A 20,527-nucleotide genomic window follows, 5' to 3' on the forward strand; every position below is an offset into this window, starting at 1 on the left:
CACCAGGGTTTCTATGCATCTTTGTCCAACTTTAGTTCTGACCAAGATGTATAGAATATTTCTAGAAAATTCATGAAACCGATATTCTTGACCTCCTTGAACAATTTGAGCAGACGTAGGAGGAGATTTTTTGGAAAGTGTATTGAAACTTTTTGCAAAACGGAAACTTTGGTTAATTATTTGGGCGAGAGTTCTGCGCTTACGATGTGTATATGCCTCGCATAAGTTACAGACACAATATGGCATTTCATAGAGCACCAGTAACTATAATGTGTTACAATAATGACGTAATTTTAACTTAACCTATCACATGCTTGTAGTATCCAGGTGAATTTTCAATGCGATCGTTTTACGGTTGAAGTAGCATTTGAAGATCAAGTGTCATTTAACCGTGTATTTTTAACCGAAATTACCAATATTTTGTGCACTTCTGTTGGTACCATTTGTTGAATTGTGTGCATAATACATGTGCCTCTGTTAACTACAAAAATTATCGGTAGATGGCGTGATTTGTTGAACGCAACGCGTTGCATATTTTTACACAGTCTCACTCGATAAGAACCAGTGAAATAACTTTTTTTTTTATCGCTTCTCGGCCCTTGGCTAAGATCAAAGTGTAGTATCTGTTCTTATCAGCTTAATATCTGATACGCCCCGCATGCGGGGCCAGTATATTAAACTTATTTTTGGAAGTTGATGGAGGGTTTAAGGGGCTTGCTCCACCTCCGTCGCGGGTTGGCCCGGTATTGCAGTACCGCCGGGATCGGCCCATTTTATAAAACCCAAACATAAAGAATTCTGTTTTAATCCGTGAGTAGTACACAGTTGTGTTCAGACACTTTGATCCTTTCTAAAAGAAAAATATTTTGACGTAACACACTGATCATTCTTGATTCTTCTTAAATTTAGAGATCCATCGTAGTTTAAGGCACTTGATTCTAAAAAATTGTTTTTCTTTAACAGAATTAGTAGACAATTAACATTCTAATCTAATTTGACTGTCTATAAAACAATAATCCTACCACACTTTGAAAACTGTGCTACTTTGATATCATTACTAGACGGTAATTCTATCTCTACTCTACAAAAATTACAAAACAGAGGAATGCGCTTGTTATTAAAATGCCATAAATATACTCCTATATTATCAATGATTAATATTCTGAATTGGATGACAGTAAAAATAGATTACAATATTTTTCTATGATATTCATATTCAAAATACTCACTGGAAAAGCACCACATTACTTCAATGAGTTTATTACATATAACCATCAGATACACAATTACGATACAAGAGGAAGAGATGACTTGGTTGTCCCACGAACTAACCTTGCAAGAACAATGAAGTCTATTTTTCACAGAGGACTTTTGGACTATAACAAGCTTCCTAATGAAATTAAACAAAGTAACACTCTTCAAACGCTCCTTATCTCAATATCTACGGGCACAATACTATTCCAATTGAGTTGCTCATCATTCTTCTCTCTATTAATCTCTTCATCATCTACTACTGCTATGTTTTACCCAATATATTCCATTATATAGGGTCTTATATATTTCAGTTTTTTTGTAATTCTGTTTAATAACTGATATATTTGTATAATATTCATGTACTTATGATGCACTGTTTGGAACCTTTGGTGTAGTAATGAATATTACTGGAGTTTTTTCCCAACGCCAAATCGTTATTTTTAACACCTCGACACGTGTTTCGATCACCAAGTGATCATCTTCAAAGAGGAAGATTAAAACTTTAATCTTCCTGGTATTAGGATATCTATTTCAAAAAAATCTATTTTTATTTCTATATCTATATAAAAAAATGTCTCACTATAATGGAAACTGGTAAATTGCCAGGACGAAAGTTCTGCGCTCACAGACACATAATTGCTCATAATTATTTATATAAATTTGCTATATCATCAATATTCAAGTCCTTTTGAGGTAACATAACTCACAAAAACATCTTATTTCCCATTAGGAAAAATTCATGAATTTTGCCCTGGGTACACGCTTTTTCTTATATATTTACATATACTGGTATCAGCAAGTTATCCGTCAAGTAGGCTTGAGAAGGTTCAATATATATGATCGTATGCTTTGTAATATTTATCTCATTAAATAATATGAAATGGGGTAAGTCTTTATTTTATTTCAGCTGTTGTATCTACTCTCTACCTTAGGTTTCTGATCTTTTCCAAATAAGACCTTATAAAAAAAGACAGTGGCGCCCTTATTGTATCCTTATTTTATTAAGAGAATCGCAGTAATCAATCCACTCTCACATATGCCGCCGACGAACAACTGCCGGAGCTACTTTGCAATGTTTTCTCTTCTGTAAAAAGACAAAACAGGAAAAAGGAATAATAGTATAACAGCGATCGTTTCACGGTTACGTTTGAAGTAACATTTGAAGATTCAACGTATTTCGTGCAATCATCTTTTCCATTGGTACCCTTTGTTGAAATGTGTACCTAGTACATGTACCTCTGTTAGTTACAAAAATTATGAGTAGATGGCGCGATATGTTGAACGCAACGCGTTGCATATTGTTACACAGTCCCAGTCTATAGGAACTGGGGGAATCATTTTAGTCTCTATCGCTTCAGACATCCTGATGATGGGTGATGATTCTCCTTCCCATGATAATCGTATGAGACCATCCACGGATTGGGATGCTGCCCTCACGGCTCTACTAGTGCAGATACGCACACATCGTGAGGCGCTTCAAACTCAGAACGGTCTCGATGCGGCGGTGGCTGATTCCGAATTGTCTGTGACCAACGCTAATCGTGCAGCCACAACCAGGATGGAGTGTCCTCAGCGAAGCAATAAGGAGTTTCCTCCCTGGATAAAAAACCTTATCAGAGAGAGAAATCGACTCAGACGGGTTTATCAGAGGACTCTGTACCCTGGAGACAAGTCTGCGGTTAACAGGATGACCAATCAGATTAAAAAGGCCGTCACTGACTACAAAAACGAGATGATGAGCGAGTGCTTGGAATCGCTCGAACTTGGGAACGATAGCTGATAGCTCTGGCGAGTCATCCGCAGCACAGAGCGGTAGAAGCCAAAAATAAATGGGTAGATATTGACATATTGTGATATTTTTAATAAAATAATGACAAATAAATAATGAAGATGAAAAAAAAATTGTTTTTGTATTGGTAATATTTTGCAATGAATCTTTTTTTTTTCGTACGAAAGTACGAAAAATCCACACTAGCAGCGCTAGTAGTTCGGTAGGGACCAACACTGCCTAATCCCCATATGGGGATTAGGCAGACAATTGATAAAGGATGTTTTTAACAGAAGATGTTTCTGAAGCAAAACTAAAATTTGCAACTGTAAAGGATAACAATCTTGTAACATTAAATAAAACGTTGGCTTGCATGCCGTAATTTAAAAGTAACTGGAAAAAAAGTGAATTAATAGACAGGTTACTATACAGACTTTAGTAAAAGAGTAGCGGTAGATTCAAACTGTAATAAATGAAATTAAAAATAATTATGAATTTCAGATTTATTTCCGAGAAAAATATGTATCAAATATAGATGGTAATGAAATATATTTAATTGAATATAATGAATGAATATGATTTAATAAACGATTGAGGTTATATCTCATTCTAATCAATTATATTTCATGCTTAGGGCAAACATGAATATTTTAATTTATTTTTTGCACTGTTGAATTCACTCTCCTCGAACCATGTATCCATTTCTTACATCTAACCTCATTAATATGAGGTTTTACAAATGGTATAAAAAACACGTTTTCTTCAGGATATCGATTATCCGACGTACAATTCGCAAAACAGCAATTCTTTGTTGGCATTATACTAGCACAAAATAATTTTTTATATCAGCACTGAATGGTTGCTTTGGTTTGTTTTGTTTTCGCCTCATGCTACTAAGATATGGATCCGAAGTAAGCAAAAGTCGATTAAGTATATCTTCGTTGCACTCTCTTTTGGAAAACTTTCTAAAAAACTCTCTCTGTACTGTCGAAAGTGTTCATTTCGAGCTTCTGCAGCTTCTTCCGATAATTGTCCAATCCGTAACAAGACAATAGCTATAACGCTTGATGAGTGGACCAATAATTTGTGTACTGTGTAGGCGACAGGTTGACATTTCTGCTGTACTATTGGGGAAGCTTGAAAATCATTCTAAGTTTATTTTAAAGCCAGATGACAAAACCTCCAATATTGTTTTGAATCTTTTTGATTAATTCTATATCGATGCCCGTTATTGAAGCTGCTTCTTCAGCGTTCTGGAAGAATCTTCGTGAAGTGTTACCGTCATTAGTGTTGCCATACCCATTAGGAATATCCACGAGTAATCTCAACTTGTCTTTAAAATCTTGTAGACTTTACCATGTAGTAAAATCTCACCATTAAGCCATTCGTGGTCTTTTTCTAAGAAACGACTTTCTGTACTATAACAAGCAAACTATTTACGTTTATATACCACTTTAAAAGACTTAATGACTTTTTGAAGTTCATCACTTTTTTCTGGGGGCACTTGGTTATATCAACCAAGTTTTCTTCCAAATCCTGGTGCTTTCTGTCAAGCAATCGCTGTGGACTTGCTCTAGTAAGCTCGTGTAGTTTTTTCTTGTCAGAGATATAACAGAAGGTCCACAGTCTGTAACAATTGATAAAATATCACTTAAAACTATAATTATGCGTAAATTTCAACAGAAAAATTCTATGAAATGTGAATACTTGTGAATGATTTTGCTTCATTAACTTAATTCTAGAAACTTTGAAGTGTCATAAAACGTAAGTATTATTTTGTTGCAATTAGTTGCACATGTTTAAAATATCCACGATTGCTGAAGAATGACGAAAACTACAATTTTTTTATACAAATGATTTTACACTCTATATTCGAAAATAAAGCCTATTAACTGAAACTTATGTATCTTAAAATGTAGTACATACATTGACCAACAATATCCAAAGCATTTTTCACCAATATGAAACAGATTATAAATTAATAAATAAGCAAACAAATGAAATTTAAGGGGTTATTAAAAACAAACACATACGTAGGGAACAAACGCTAGGTTTCAACTGCTCTCATATCACAAATAATGGAAATACACAGGTAACGATGCTGGTCACAAAGAATGACCCATTTATCTACCTATCTTAATATCCATTATTACCCGTGACAATTGAAGTTGACAAATTTCATTAATGGCCAGGTTTTAGGTGATTTTATCGCTCTGTGCGCAGGCTCGAGAAGAGGAAAACCGCTCCCTCCCCTCTTCACGGACAGCGCGGCATCTGCTATTCCCCCGCGAGAAGGCGTTGGCCTTTGCGGACACAAACGTTGATCTGGATGATGATATTGACCGTGAGTGATATCCGGCTGGAACACCAGGTTGGGCGCATCCTTAGGGAAAATGATGACGACGTGATCCGTCCAGCTTCGGAGAAAGAACTGAGGGGGTACATTAGAGCCTCCAAACCTAAGAAGGCTCCAGAAATTGATTCAATCAACAATAGGTTGTTGAAGCAGCTCCCGGGAAACTTCATCTGATACCTGCTGGATATAATCAACAGCTCAATCGCCCTCAGGTACTTCCCCCGAAGATGGAAGCATGCCGTAGTCGTCATGATTCCGAAACAAGGCCAGAACCCGCTGTTTCCCCAGAATCATCGTCCGATCAGTCTGCTTTGCTCAACGGCTAAGTTGGCCTAACGTGTTGTGCTGCAAAGGCTAACAGAAGAAGTAGAAGACCGAAATGTTCTGCCTGATGAACAATTCGGCTTCAGGAGGGCACACTCCACCGAGCTGCAGGCCCTGAGACTGGTCGAAAATTCCATCTCAGAGCTCAACAACAGGAAGACAGTTCATCTAGTCCTTCTGGACATTTCGAAAGCCTTCGACCGAGTGTGGTATGAAGGCCTGCTACACAAAATGCTCGATTTCAACCTGCCTCGGGGCCTGATCCGATGGATAAGGTCCTTCCTGGAAGGCAGAACATTTCAGGTCCGAGTTGAAGGAACCCTGCCTCCCGTCAGAGAAATTCAGGCTGGAGTGCCTCATGGATCTGTGCTGTCTCCACTACTGTACAGCCTTTACGTGAGCGTCCTTCCGAGGTTCGATCACGTGAAAGTTTCCCTTTACGCCGATGATACGGCTCTCCTCGCTTCCTCCATGGGTCGAGCGTTGGCGGTCATGCAACGCGCATTGGATGACCTCGAACGCTGGTACCTTGACTGGATTATCTGGATTCGGGTGAATCCAGATAAAACCCAGGCGATAGACTTGGGGAGACGTAATGTAGGGTCACGATTTCAGGCAGGGATATCGAATGGCAAACGCGAGTTAAGTACCTAGGTCTGTGGGTAGATCGCCGACTCATCTGGTCAAATCACATTGATTATATTAAGAGCAAAGTGTAGTCGAGGATAGCAAAACTCTATCCTCTGATTAACAGAAACTCAAAGGTCAGTCTTAAAAATAAGATTCTACTATACAATACGATGTTCAAGTATGCCATCATGTATGCTACAGGTGCCTGGGGACAAACCACTCCATTAAATCTTTCCATTTTGGAAATACTGCAAAACAAACTTCTTAGGATGCTCGTGAATGCTCCATGGTTCGTGCGGAATGAAGCCATCCGCAGATATTTGAAGCTGTTAACTATACGCCAGTCCATTCAGTCGAGGAATCAGAGATTTTTCGAGTCAGCGGAAACTCATGATAACCCATTAGTTGGGTTAAAATGAACAGTTTGTTCATCAAATACCCCAGTCACGAAGGGGTATACAAAGCCAGGACGGCATAGAGGTCATTGATCTTTATGTCGTCACCAAAAAAACACCTGAAAAAAATCAAGATGACAGTAGTCCTTACCGCTTCTCAGCCCTTGGCTAAGATCAAAGTGTAGTATCTGTTCTTATCAGCTCAATATCTGATACGCCCCGCATGCGGGGCCAGTATATTGAACTTATTTTTGGAAGTTGATGGTTTAAGGGTTGAGGTTGAGGGTTTAAGGGGCTTGCTCCACCTCCGTCGCGGTTGGCCCGGTATTGCAGTACCGCCGGGATTGGCCCATTTTATAAAACCCAAACATACATATCCAATGTACTTTTCGGCACTCCATTCACAAAGACGCTGAGCGCACAATTCGGAAACAATTCTTGTTCCATTCATCAACATTAATATCGTCTTTATTATTTTCTAATACATTTAAAGCAAATTAATCAGGAACAGTTCATTTATTATATGAAGATAAAAGGTGAAGTTCAATTTACATGATGTCAAGTCATCATTCAATTGCTCTTCCACTTAACCACACTGTTCCTTGAAAGATGTGCCTACTACAACTACCTCTGTTAACTACAAAAGTTATAGGTAGATGGCGTGATTTGTTGAACGCAACGCGTTGCATATTCTTACACAGTCTCACTCGATAGCACCCGGTGAACTGACTATTTTCTTTATCGCTTCTCGGCCCTTGGCTAAGATCAAAGTGTAGTATCTGTTCTTATCAGCTTAATATCTGATACGCCCCGCATGCGGGGCCAGTATATTAAACTTATTTTTGGAAGTTGATGGAGGGTAAAGGGGCTTGCTCCACCTCCGTCGCGGGTTGGCCCGGCATTGCAGTACCGTCGGGATCGGCCCATTTATGAATATCAAACATAAATTATTATATAATATTATTCTGTAAACGACACTTGTTTGATGAAGATATCCATTGCAGCTCTGTATCAAGCAAATTTTGTATATTTTTCAACACATCTATGGGATGAAAATAGAACCAAGACAAATAGAATAAAGCCAAACATAAACAGTCCAGTCATTACAAGAATACGATTGATTTACATACTACTAACAATCGAAATGTCGTGAAGTAAGTTGGCGTGAAATCTCGTTGTTTTTTTTAACTTTTATATTTTGTTCAATTGTTCTATTTTTACTTATATTTATTTCACCATTATTTAATTTCAGGTTGTTTTTGCTCAATATAATTGTTATTTTCAGGTATTCTTTTTTTTTAATTCGTCTTTTTTAGGTCTTTCAGGGATTTTAAATCATTTTATTTAATATCAGACAATGGAAGTTCAAATTTATGAAATTCATCATGAAACATTTGTCAATCACCTTCAAACAAACGTTGAATACCCGGTACGGACCCGGAACCAGCGACTTATTTCGAGGTCAGTCCAGGCATTACCCGGAGACAACTGTAGAAACTAAAAATCAAAACGTCGTGAAGTAACTTGGCTTGGAATTTCTAAATTTTTTTATTTTTATATTTTGTTCAATTACTCTATTTTAACTTGTATTCATTTCACTCGTTATTTCATTTCAGGTTTTTTTTTGCTCAATATAATTGTTATTTTCAGCTATTCTTTTTAAATTCTTCTTTTAAGGTCTATCAGGGATTTCACATAATTTTATACAATATCAGACAAGTTAAGTCCGAACTAATGAAATTCACCATGAAACATCTTCTAATCACCTTCAAACAATTAAATTATATTGTAATGTTTCTTGAGTAGTACACAATGGGGTTCAGATACTCGAATCCTTATTCATAAAAAATATTTTGACGAAGCACTGATCATTCTTGATTCTTCTTAAATTAAGAGATCCATCGTAGTTTTAGGCACTCCATTCACAGAGGCGCTGAGAGCGCATCAGGTTATATTGAGGGGATTTTTTTATAATTTATTTGTAATAGTTTACTTGAGACATATATTTTGGGAAAGTGTGAACATTTTTGGAAAAAATATTTCACTATAATGGAAACTGGTAAATTGCCAGGACGAAAGCTCTGCGCTCACGATGTGTATACGCTCGCATATGTTACAGACACAATAGGTATGACATTTTATAATGATGATAATGGGGTAAACGAAATTATGGAGCAATTATCGTAAAGCACCAAACCGTTATTTTAACATCCCAACACGTGTCAATGTGTTAAAATAACGGTTTGGGAAAGTACTCCAGTAACATTCATTACTACACCAGAGGTTTCCAAACAGTTCATAACAAGTACCAAGTAATAATGATGTCTTACAATTTGGACGTGATTTTAACCTAACCTATAATATACTTGTAGTATCCACGTGAATTTTCAATGAGATCCATTTACGGTTACGTTTGAAGTAATATTTGAAAATTAAACGTATTTCTTGCAATCATCTTTTCCGTTGGAACCCTTTGTTGAAATGTGTGCATATTACATGTACGTGTGTTAATTACAAAAGTTATGGGTAGATGGCGTAATTTGTTGAACGCAACGCGTTGCATATTCTTACACAGTCTCACTGGATAGCACCCGGTGAACTGACTATTTTCTTTATCGCTTCTCGGCCCTTGGCTAAGATCAAAGTGTAGTATCTGTTCTTATCAGCTTAATATCTGATACGCCCCGCATGCGGGGCCAGTATATTAAACTTATTTTTGAAAGTTGATGGAGGGTTAAGAGGCTTGCTTCACCTCCGTCGCGGGTTGGCCGGTATTGCAGTACCGCCGGGATCGGCCCATTTATTAAAGGCAAACATAATTTATATAATATTATTCTGTAACGACATTTGTTGTTTGATGAAAATTTTATAAATTTTACAACACATCTATGGGATGAAAACAGATCTCCGAATATCGAAAGTTAAACGAAGTTCACCTGCTATAATTCTCATCAGTGGTGCTGAACTGAATCACGAATGCGTTGCTGCTGGACTGAACTTTCCGTATCGAATGACCCAGTTGAGTCCAGCAATGCATTTGTGGTTCAGCCTAGCATCACTGATGAGACCTATGGCGGATCAAAACAGCGCTGTCTGATGTTGAGTAATCAATGTGTTATGTTTGGGATTTGGTTTCAAGAGATAACTTGATTGATGAAGACTTTTCCTAGTCAAGATAAGGCTCCCAGAGTGTTTCCTGCAGCTGAAAAAATATTGCGCCATCTGAAGAACGTTAATTTTTATATCATTGCACAAGTTGTATGTTACTTTTATTTTTTTTTTCGTCCATTCCATTGCATGACAGAGAACAAGACAGTTCCTGAAATACAGGGCGACATTCATGGAACACACGTTGAGAGGTGGCAGATTAGTAACTTTTGCAGGCGAAAATAACTGTGTCAGAGCAATTTTCGAGTTTGTTGGCCATGGTCTGCAGGTTTTTATGCATGCCGTTTTGTCTAACTATGGGAGATGAGGCACCGAACGATAGAAATCCACAAACACTGTCAATTTCAATAGAAACAAAAAGGAAATTAACATAGATAACTAAACCAATAACAACGAAGTTACCGTCTACCACGATAGAATAAAACAAGAGACCTAAACCCCGTGCAATGTAATATTTGGCATTAATGGCCTCAAGTCTATCGAATATGTAGCCACATCTGGTGTACCACAAGGATCAAACCTAGGACCCCTACTGTTCAATATGTTGATTAATGGTATCGGAGCTGAGATTGATGTCAATTTCCTTTCATGCGCAGATGACTTGAAACTCTATCACAATATAACATGTTCTAATGATTGCAAACGTCTCGCCCTGAATTTAAATCGCGTTGCTACATGGTGTCGGAAGAATAATCTATCTCTCAACATATCCAAATGTAATGTAATGTCTTACTCACTGAAAACAAATTTGACTTTATACAACTATTGCATAAACAATCAAGTTCTGGTTGATTCATCCCTCTCTTTCAATAAACATATTGACACTACTCTTATCGCATGTATGGATTCATAGTTAGAAATACAAAAGACTTCGAAAAAGCTTCAACATTGAAGTTACTTAATTTCACTTTTGTTCGATCTAGGCTGGAATATGCATCTGTCGTGTGGAGTCCCTACAATCAGGTTCATATAAATCAACTAGAAGCCATACAGAGGCGCTTCCTAAAATATATGAAGGCACGTATCCTACTGTAGAAATACCCTATTATGAATTGCTTGAAACTCACAATTTTTGTTGTCTCGAGGTAAGGCGTAAATATTATTCATTTCTTTTTTTATTCAAGGTCATAAACAATATCATCACTTGCTCTCAATTGTTACATATGTTGAATTTTTGGGTTCCTAGACGGTCATCTAGAAATAGTGTCACATTTTATCTCAACACTCCGCGTACAAATATAATGAAAAAATCTCCAATTTATACAATGTGCGATACCTCTAATTCTATTAGTCGTTCCCTAGATATATTCAACTACCAGATTATACAAATCAACAGACATCTCTTATCTAACTGACAGTTCTGTTTTTAATTATTTTTTTTATAGATTCACAAATTATATTATGTGAGTACATATTTGCAAATGCAACTGTTACTCCTTTTCTGTAATTGGGTTCATCCTGTAGAATAGTGTATGAAATGAATAAATAAATAAATGAATGTGCTGTGAGGACAACTTTGATGATTTCTACCACAGTTGTAGATAAAACAGCAAGCATAAAACCTTGCAGACCACGGTTAACAAACCCGGAAAATAGCTTTGGCACAGTATATCAGTATAGTTCATGTTCTGAAGACGCCAACCTGGTCGGTAAACCGCGCGTCGAGAAGCTGTTTGCAGTTCTGATGTGTGAGCAGTGCTTGTTTTGGATTCCTCTGATAAATTTGTCCACAGCGAGTCGCCCGTATTTCATGAATTCTAAACTTTACTAATTATTCGATGATTTCAGTGCGTCTCATGAAAAATTCAGCTGTGTTGAATAATTTCAATGTTTCAAAGCAGACAGTAACACACTTTTACAATATTCATAATTTATCAAGCATGAGAATGAGACTCGACTTGATCACGAATTCAAAGTTAAGCCAGACGTTATACGGATTATGCAATGCGAAAATTGCTTTTTCCGTTTTTCAAGGCAAAGGAATTATTTTAGTAAATGAACGTTCGAGAGGAAACTTCAAGTGCTGTGAAAATAACGTCTTTGGAAATGAAAGAGCACATATTGACTACACTTGTTTTGAAATGATTTCACTAGCACATGCATCATTTAGTTCCATTTTATATAGATTTGAATGACTGTATTTCGTCACAAGAATGTCAATTTTTCTTGTACATCGGTTCTAAAAACTTACACTTTCCTATGTACATTTTCTTAGGAAAAATATGTCTTTTCCCTTGAGGCCAAAGCCAAAGACTTTGCACATTAAACTTCAATAATATATGAACAGTTGATTCAATAGGTTGAAAGTGTTTTCATGTATGTAAAATATTTAATCAGCAATATGCAGGGTGAGGAACCCCATACGATACGGTCCCTGTAAACCAAACCATAATTTTTTTCTAGAATTTCTCCATATCATTATATGTATATTGATTAAGGCTGCAGAAGGAAATCATTTTGGAGTCTACAGGGTGGCTCAAAATAGTATGACATACCAAAGTTGTGTGTTTTTTAAATGAAACACCCTGTATTTCGTTACACTTCTGAATAGTTCAGGAAAAAAATAATATGATTTCATATAAGATACTCTGTACCTATAACCGTTTTCGTTTTTTTTTATGAAAATGTTAGATACAATACAATATAAAGGTAATTCAATAGGTTGAAGGTGTTCAAATGTATGCAAAATATTGTGCAGATGTTGAAAAATATATATTGATCAGCAATATACAGGGTGGGGAACCCCATACGACCCGGTCCCTGTAAACCAAACCATCCATTTTTTCGAGAATTTCTCGATTTCATTAAATGTATATTGATTAAAGCTGCAGAAGAAAAATAATATGATTTCATATAAGATACTATGTACCTAACTGTAACCGTTCTCGTTTTTTTTTATAAAAATGCTAGTTACAATTTGAAGCATAAAAGGATTAGGGCTATTGATTTCGATAAAACCCGTTTCTCATTATTAAGCAGAATCTTCAAAAATCATTGTCACTTTTTTATAGTTTCGGACAAAGATAACTTTGTTATTTGTTAGAACACCCTGTTTTTTTGGTGTGAACAATATGAAATTCAATTATCTTTCATTTCATTTTGGGGTTTCCTATACCTAACCTAAATATTTTTTCAGATATTGGCCTTTTCAAATAGTAGTTCTCAATTCAATGCATTCTTTGAATCAAGATAGTGTAACGAAATACAGGGTATTTCATCAGTTCAGACTTCCATTGTTAATATGATATAAATTGATTTGAAATCCCTGAAAGAATCTGTAAAAAATTAAAAAGATTAGTTGAAACAATTTTATTAAGCAAAAAACTGATCTTACAGTGAAATAACATACAAGCAACAACCAAAAAAAAACAAAAAAATTGAACTATCAACACGAGCTTGAAAAATAAAAAAAATATTAACAAGAAATGAAAATTCCCGTCTTCCCTCTACCCGCTTCATTGGTTTTTAGCAGGAGCTGACTGTTTGGCGGGAGTTGGTCGTGTTCCGCTTGATTAGAGGTTTCCATATGTTATGTATCTCTACGCTAGCTTGACTAAATTCGTTGTTGGACAACATATATGCGGCTTCTTTGAATTTTCTCCTAAACCAGTGTTCCTCCTTGTGGACCTTTCAGCTTGAGTCCACTTGATGTTATGTTGATGAGTCCAAACATGCTCCGCTATTCCGGGGCTCGTGTGTGTTTTTTGTGCTCAGCAATGCAAACTTTCAATGGCCTCTTAATTTCACCGATGTATGATTCTCCGCACTCGCAGGGTATCCGATAAGTGCAATTCTTGGAATCACTGTCCGCGTTTGGTGGCCTGGTTTTCGTGAGACTGCTACGGATAGTGTTCCCAAATCTAAAGCACGTTCTGATGTTATACTTGGATCCAATCCTTCTTATCCTTTCCGACAATCCTCTGATGTAGGGAAGTCCAAGTACTGGTTGTGGCGGCTTCTCCTCCTTGTGGACCTCTTGCTGTCTTGTAGCTAAAGCCTGTTCCACCATCACTCTGGAGTAACCATTCCGTTGAAGGTCATTTTTGATGAGTCCTAGTTCCTTTTCGAAACCTTCCTTCGTATTGCAGAGCCCGAAAGCACGGTCTAGTAGATTCTTGATGATTCCTCTCTTAGTCGATTGATGATGGTTGGATTCCTGGTTCAAATACTGTCCCGTGTGAGGGGGTTTTCGATATTCAGATGTTTCCCATTTATTATCGGTCCTCTTTACCAATACGTCTAAGAATGGCAATTCATTGTGGACTTCCTTCTCCATTGTGAAAGTGATGGAAGAACTTACGTTGTTGATGTGCTTCAGAAAAGTGTCTAGTTCTGCATTCCCATGGTTCCATGTTATGAAGGTCCACGTATCTCAGCCAGAATCGGGGCTTTTTGTCGTGAAGTATGACTTGGTTTGGAATCTTTTAATATTTATATATTTTTAATTTTCATTTCTTGTTAGGTGATAATTTTTAAATTTTCCCAAAAGCCAAATTGGCTTTCTAAAATTTTCTGCATTTTCAGATAACCTTAGCAAAACTAAGGCATTTATAATTAGATAATTTTCTGAGAGTCAACATCTATTCTATTTGAAGCATCTTCATGAAAATTTAATACTTATAAATTGAATACTTCGACTCTTTTTTGGTTCATAAGAATATTATATTATAAGTGTTAGCTAAGATTGTAAAGAATATTACTGGTGTTAGTCTCAACACCAAACCATTATTTTTATAACACCTCATCTTCAAGATGATCACAAGTGACACGTTAAAAATAATAGGTTGGTGTTGGGACCAAACTCTAGTAATATTCATTACTACACCAAAGGTTCAGAACAGTGCATCACAAGATTATAAAGAACAAAATTAGGTCTGGTAGGTCGTGATCGAATGTAAGGTTACTTTTTTACTCGTGGGTTCACCAATAATTGAATACACTGAGTAATCAAACTTAACTTTATTTCACTTCAGATACAACAAACACTTCAACTTAAAATTCAACTATTATTTTAATGTCTATCGCCTTAATAGATCACTTCGTGTATCGCACTGTATCTTTCATTTGACTCTGTACTTGACTGTCTGAATACGCTTGCAGTCAGCGTTTAAATATCGTAATGGAACATCGTAGAGTTTCGCCGAAGTTCTATCTACATTGGTAGCATGTTTTTTTCTCCTACTCGAGCGGCAGGTAACATTGGATATTCCCACGCTCTCAGCTACGTCACGTTTGGCTTATGGTTACCAGTGGCGGCCGGCGTTATTTCCTTTCGGGCATGATTTACAACACTAACATGGTCGATGATTCAATCGTTACTGAAACTTCGTCCTCTTATTCAACGCACATACCACTGAAGGTGTTTACCGCAGCTGCAAACGTTTGGTTCCAACTACAAGTTCAATTGGACCACGGCCTACCAACTTGGATTTTAATCTCTCTAATGTTCTGTTCTGTTTAAAATCTATGTTTCCGTTAACCAGCTGTCGCACCCCTATGAACGACAACCCTCAGAAGTTAAAACTTGTACGAGCTAAAGGGTTAACAAGGTCTTACCTTTTAACGTGTGATTCCTAACACGGGTTGGATGATAGCAAGTGGAAATCGATCGTTCAGACTAGGGCTTCTAGTACAAAAATTTCGATTCTGAACAAATTTTGTTGTGTTTTTTGTACCTATTATGTTTGCTGTTTTACGTAAGTCATTCTTAGTGCATCTAATATATTGCGGCAGGAAAAATACCGTTAGTTTCACACTCAATAGACCACACTGTATAAGCTATTTTACTCTTTTTCATATCAGAGGAAGAAAAATAAATCATCCTCTGGGAATATAAAACTGTTTCATCAATAGTAAATAGAGAATATCTTTTGAGAGTAATATTCGCTCCTTTCACTTCAAATGACCTTTATGCTTTCCTGCCCAATGGAAAATGGGCCCTTGAATAGACAAATGAACGGATAAGATTACTTTTTGTTTCAGAACATTTGTTATTTTACTACCGACGTGACTCAACAAAAGGAAGAAAAGTATTTGCAGAGAATCCATCCGCCTTCCTTTCACAACCACTATCATTTCGCTGTATATTGACATACTTTATCCGCAGTAAAAACTGAATTGGCTCATATTCGCAGAAAAATTCATTCGCAGACCCTTTACGGGCGGTCATCAAGTATTTCAGTTCATTGTTTTTTCTCAAACTCAGCAAGCCATAAAAACAATTATACGGTAATTAACTTAACTGCTTGCATTGAATTTCTTGAATAAATCTTAAGATACATTTTTTGTAGAATTAAATAATACAATAATTTTTAGTCGACATATATCTTCGTTGGGGCTGTCCATTAATCACGTAAGGTTTGAAAGGGGAGGGGGGGCTTGTAAAAATCACGAAATATCTCAAAGAGGGAAAGGGGTGTAGTAAGTAATCATGTGTATTTATTTTTTCGTGAAACGCGCGATTTCTAAACCGAAAAGCGGCGTGTAATGTGACTTTGACTCGCTGTTGCCAGGCTACGGACGAAGTAGCACCACTACGACCGCCCGGCTTGGCTTGCCAGTTATATTCTGTTATTTTAGCGCCGAATACATCCATACACCGTTACCTCGTACGTTTTTCATTAAAAAAATGTCTAAACTGGGTGATCTGTATAAAAGACTTATTTGCACAGTATTAGAAAGGAAAAATTTGAGGATTCTTTGTAGGTACTAAAAAATACACCTGATTTTGGATGTGGGAGGTGGGTTAGTCTTGAAACCTCACCACGTATCACCAAGGGGGGGGGTAATGAATGCTAAAAAAACATCACGTGAATAATGGACGGCCCATTTCACATTATTTTTCTGTATAGATTTTTCATCCTTTTTGAGACCGTAAGTAGAAATATCAGATTAAATATTCAAAATGTAATCACAAATTTAATTTTCCATTTCTGAATTTCAGTTCATTTTTTTAAGCGTGAATAAATTACTGATGTACTACTTCACCAACATATTGTGAACTGAAAAATAATTTGAATAAAGAAAATTACTGATTTCTCATTATTCATTGTTCATTCGAAACGGGTGAAAAAAATTACTAGAGAGATCTCAAATCATATTAGACAATAGAAGTGCAAACTACTAAAATTCAGTAAATTGGTGGATGTAGCCGTTACTACGTAGTAGGAAATCATAATGAAGAAAAGAGAATTGAAATTTTCTATGTTTTTTTACCACTTTTATTTGTGACTAACGTTACTGCAGTTTCATCCTATAAGGCCATTTTTAAACGTATACATTAAACTAACAATGATTCATTACATTAGCCCTTATATACCACCCCACTAGGTACTAATAGAGGTACTTGGCTTGATTGAGTACCTGAATTTACAGTTTACAATGCGGATATGCCAATTTGAAAACCGGTGAGTAAACTAAATCGATTTGATCATTCAACAGGTTGCACCCGCAGTGTTTATGCTTGTGAATTTCCAAGGATTCTAAATAATTGAGTTTGTAACCCTTCCTTGCATAGTGCAAAATTTCGTATCGTTTAGATTCGGAAACTTGTAGTTGCATGCTAAAAAATGGTTTGAAAACGTCGAATAATGTTTTCCTAGTCTGAAGTACCTTTCATGTTCAGCATACCGTTTTTGGAAATTTCGACCACATTGTCCCACATAAACACTAGTACACTTCGGACACTTAATCTTATAAACTCCATATTTCTCCAACTTGTCCACCTTATCTTTGGCATTGGAAAAGAAATCAGATAACCTGGCATGTGTTCTGAATGCCACTTGACTGTCCGAGACTATTTTTAATGACTTGTGTATGAGGTTAGATTCTTCCAATCTCTCGGCACATAGTTCAATAGCGTAAATTTTCGCTTGAAATACAGTCGCATAGGTTCTTAGGCATGTTGATATCTCTGTCCTATAAAACTACATGATTAGCAGCGATCGTGTTTATATGTATATTTAGTATCAGCATTGCACCTGTGCAGAGCCGGGCGGCTCGCTAGTCTCTAATATTCGAGAAATGAGTTCTTTCTCGATCTCATAGATAGCGTCTCCATCACTTTCACTCACGTTAATACATTTTTCAGAATAATAGTTTGAAATGACCTACTTATGTGTCAGTTCAAATATTGAACTGCATAGTATAATTGCTGCCATCATCTCCTTGTCTTATATGCCGAAGGAACTCGAATTACTTAGTGTCATAAAACTTGGAGACGTATAAATAAAATAGTATATTAGTATTTAATATATCACGTATATATATTCTACATATGTTGGAGCTGTTTCACTCCTGAAACTCCATTTCAACTTGACCTCTGTTCCCTCGGGGTGATCCGAACTCAATTACGAATAATAATGAAGTTTAATCAGCTCAATTCGAATATGTACGAAAAGTTGTAGCAATCTGAAGCGCTTTCAGGTTGTGGGAACAAAAAAGTTTCATTTCACACAGGTTCATACATCAAATTGTTTGAGTTTCGTCAGGGAGTTCGGAACAAATCAGTCATTGAACTAATGAACCAGCGGAGAAAACAGTAATCATGCACGAAACCAAATCGTAGAACGGTCTGCCTAAATGAACCAACTGATATCCTGATATCTGCATTTTCCTAAAAGGAAATGTTGGCTAAACGAGATATTTTCACTCGACAGTTTAACTTGTTCGATTGATAATCTATTTATTTTGTAGAAATTGATATTGAATATAGAATGTCTATTTTCTACCAAGTTTATTATTTGTTTGGATCCTTTTTGGTTTATTAGACCATTTTCAAGTAACTGAAAATTTACCTTATTTTTTCAATAGTGGTAGATTGAGTCATGTTTGAAGAGCATCAGTGTTATTAATAGATTGACTGGTGCCTCAGCTATACTTGTTTTCTTATAATAGTCAGTTAGTTTGGCGCATGTTTGGCAATACAGTCGATCATCACCCGTTGAAAGTTCCATTTTCAGATGATTTAACAATAATCTTTTCACGGACTCGTTATCAGTCATATTAGAAAACGCTAGTTGAAATTCCAGAAGAAAGTAATATACGTTTTTGCTACCTCTTGAACATTTACAACTAGTTAGGATTTTTCCAGCAAAAGATCTACAAACACACGAAGAGATAGACTGTACGGAATCATTCAATCCAGAACGATCAGGAGTATTGATTCTGCTATTTTCCTGCTCACGAAGAGTATTCAACAAGAACCCCAAGAATTTGGAACAACCCTCTTGCTGTCCTAACGAGTATCTAGTGGACTTCAAAGACTCTAGGAAATCGGGGAAAGAAACTGCAGCTGCATGAGCAGGTGTATGAGTTTGGTGAATAATTAGTTTTTAAAATTATTCGTCATGAACAATACTTGTAAAATGCTATTCATGTAGCAAGTGTTTCCTAAATTATTTAATCCAATTGTCTTCGCAAGATTTTCAGGACAACTGTCTACTGATTCAAGAGGAAGCACTTTCTGGAACTCCAACTAGCGTTTCCTAATATGACGTGCAAAGCTTATTGTTGAATCATCTTAAAACTGAACTTTTAACGGGTGATGATCTACTGTTTTGCCAAATATGTGCTAAACTAACTGACTATTATAAGACAATAAGTATATCTGAGGCACCAGTCAATCTAATAATAACACTGATGATCTTCAAACATGACTCAACCTCTAACAGAAGCACCAAACTATTACGAAGGTTCGAAGTAGATGAAAACTTCAATCTAGCACATCGCTATTATAATTTTCATGCAGTCATTGTTCACTGTGGTTCTGGCGTTGAATCTGGTCATTATTACGCATTGGTCAAAGACGAAACGGAGTGGTTTAAGTTTGACGATAGTCGTGTCATTCAATATTCTGGCGATATTTTGAATTCAATAGAGCCTCTGGAGACACCATACATTTTATTTTATGGGAGAGAGGACATAGGCAGATCAAGATTTTCAGACGATGTGGAGCTGCAGGTTTTTCTGGGTTTTCCTGTAGCTGAAAAATGCGCCACTGGAATAATATATATTGAATCAGTATAGTATACTTCATGAAAAATAGTAGTAGTACTATTTATAAAAATCATTCAATCACACAAGAAGGCTCTACTCATATGTCTACTGTATTCATTATGGAAACAAGGTTTGGTAAATGCGAAATTGTGTGGATTATCTGGGTCTATTTGAAAACAATGAAACACAAAACGATTGTTTTTCTAGCAGTAGATGAAAGGTCCCTACTGAGTAATTAGTTGAAGCTCCATTTGTTTTAGAGTATTATAGTCAGTAATAGGTACGTATGCACAAAGTAATTCAATATTATGGGTGTCTAATTGGATTCAAATTAAATTGTTCATTCCCTGAAAATGTTCATTTCAAGTAATTCGATGATTCCATTGGCTAGCAGGGTGTGTTTATACGTTTGTATTTTTATGATAGTACAAGGGGGTTGGGAATAAAAACAACTGTATATAATCCGGTCAATCTAGACATTGGAAGGTACATAAATTTACAACAAGCTGCAAACGCGTGTAATTGTTCAAAACATAGTTAAAAATAAGATTTTGAAATTTCGAATGATTGCGATGCCTGGAAAAAAATTTATTCGAGGTCAAAGGTCAAAAATCTCGAAAAAAAAAAATGGTTTTT

At 36.3% G+C, this 20,527-nt stretch overlaps 1 long non-coding RNA gene, 3 other non-coding genes and 1 pseudogene across 4 annotated transcripts in view; 4 read left to right on the top strand and 1 right to left on the bottom strand.

The window, feature by feature from the left end:
- Window positions 1-584: 584 nt before the first annotated feature.
- LOC111510392 (U2 spliceosomal RNA) lies at window positions 585-777 on the top strand. Its single transcript, XR_002722776.2, has one exon. It is a non-coding gene; the product is annotated as a U2 spliceosomal RNA (small nuclear RNA).
- Window positions 778-3,391: 2,614 nt separating this feature from the next.
- LOC141484668 (uncharacterized) overlaps window positions 3,392-20,527 on the bottom strand; it is a 68,707-nt gene continuing 51,571 nt past the window's right edge. The window contains exon 3 of the long non-coding RNA XR_012466732.1: window positions 3,392-4,649. This is a non-coding gene — a long non-coding RNA (uncharacterized lncRNA). The remainder of the gene's footprint in view (window positions 4,650-20,527) is intronic.
- LOC111510394 (U2 spliceosomal RNA) lies at window positions 6,877-7,085 on the top strand (annotated as a pseudogene).
- LOC141484757 (U2 spliceosomal RNA) lies at window positions 7,468-7,659 on the top strand. The gene has a single exon (XR_012466783.1). It is a non-coding gene; the product is annotated as a U2 spliceosomal RNA (small nuclear RNA).
- Window positions 9,342-9,532, top strand: LOC111515475 (U2 spliceosomal RNA). The gene has a single exon (XR_002723543.2). It is a non-coding gene; the product is annotated as a U2 spliceosomal RNA (small nuclear RNA).

The sequence above is a fragment of the Leptinotarsa decemlineata genome, unplaced genomic scaffold (assembly GCF_025532065.1).
Source record: "Leptinotarsa decemlineata unplaced genomic scaffold, Ldec_3_MD MMD2_tig00026282_RagTag_RagTag, whole genome shotgun sequence".
Classification (NCBI taxonomy): Eukaryota; Metazoa; Arthropoda; class Insecta; order Coleoptera; family Chrysomelidae; genus Leptinotarsa; species Leptinotarsa decemlineata.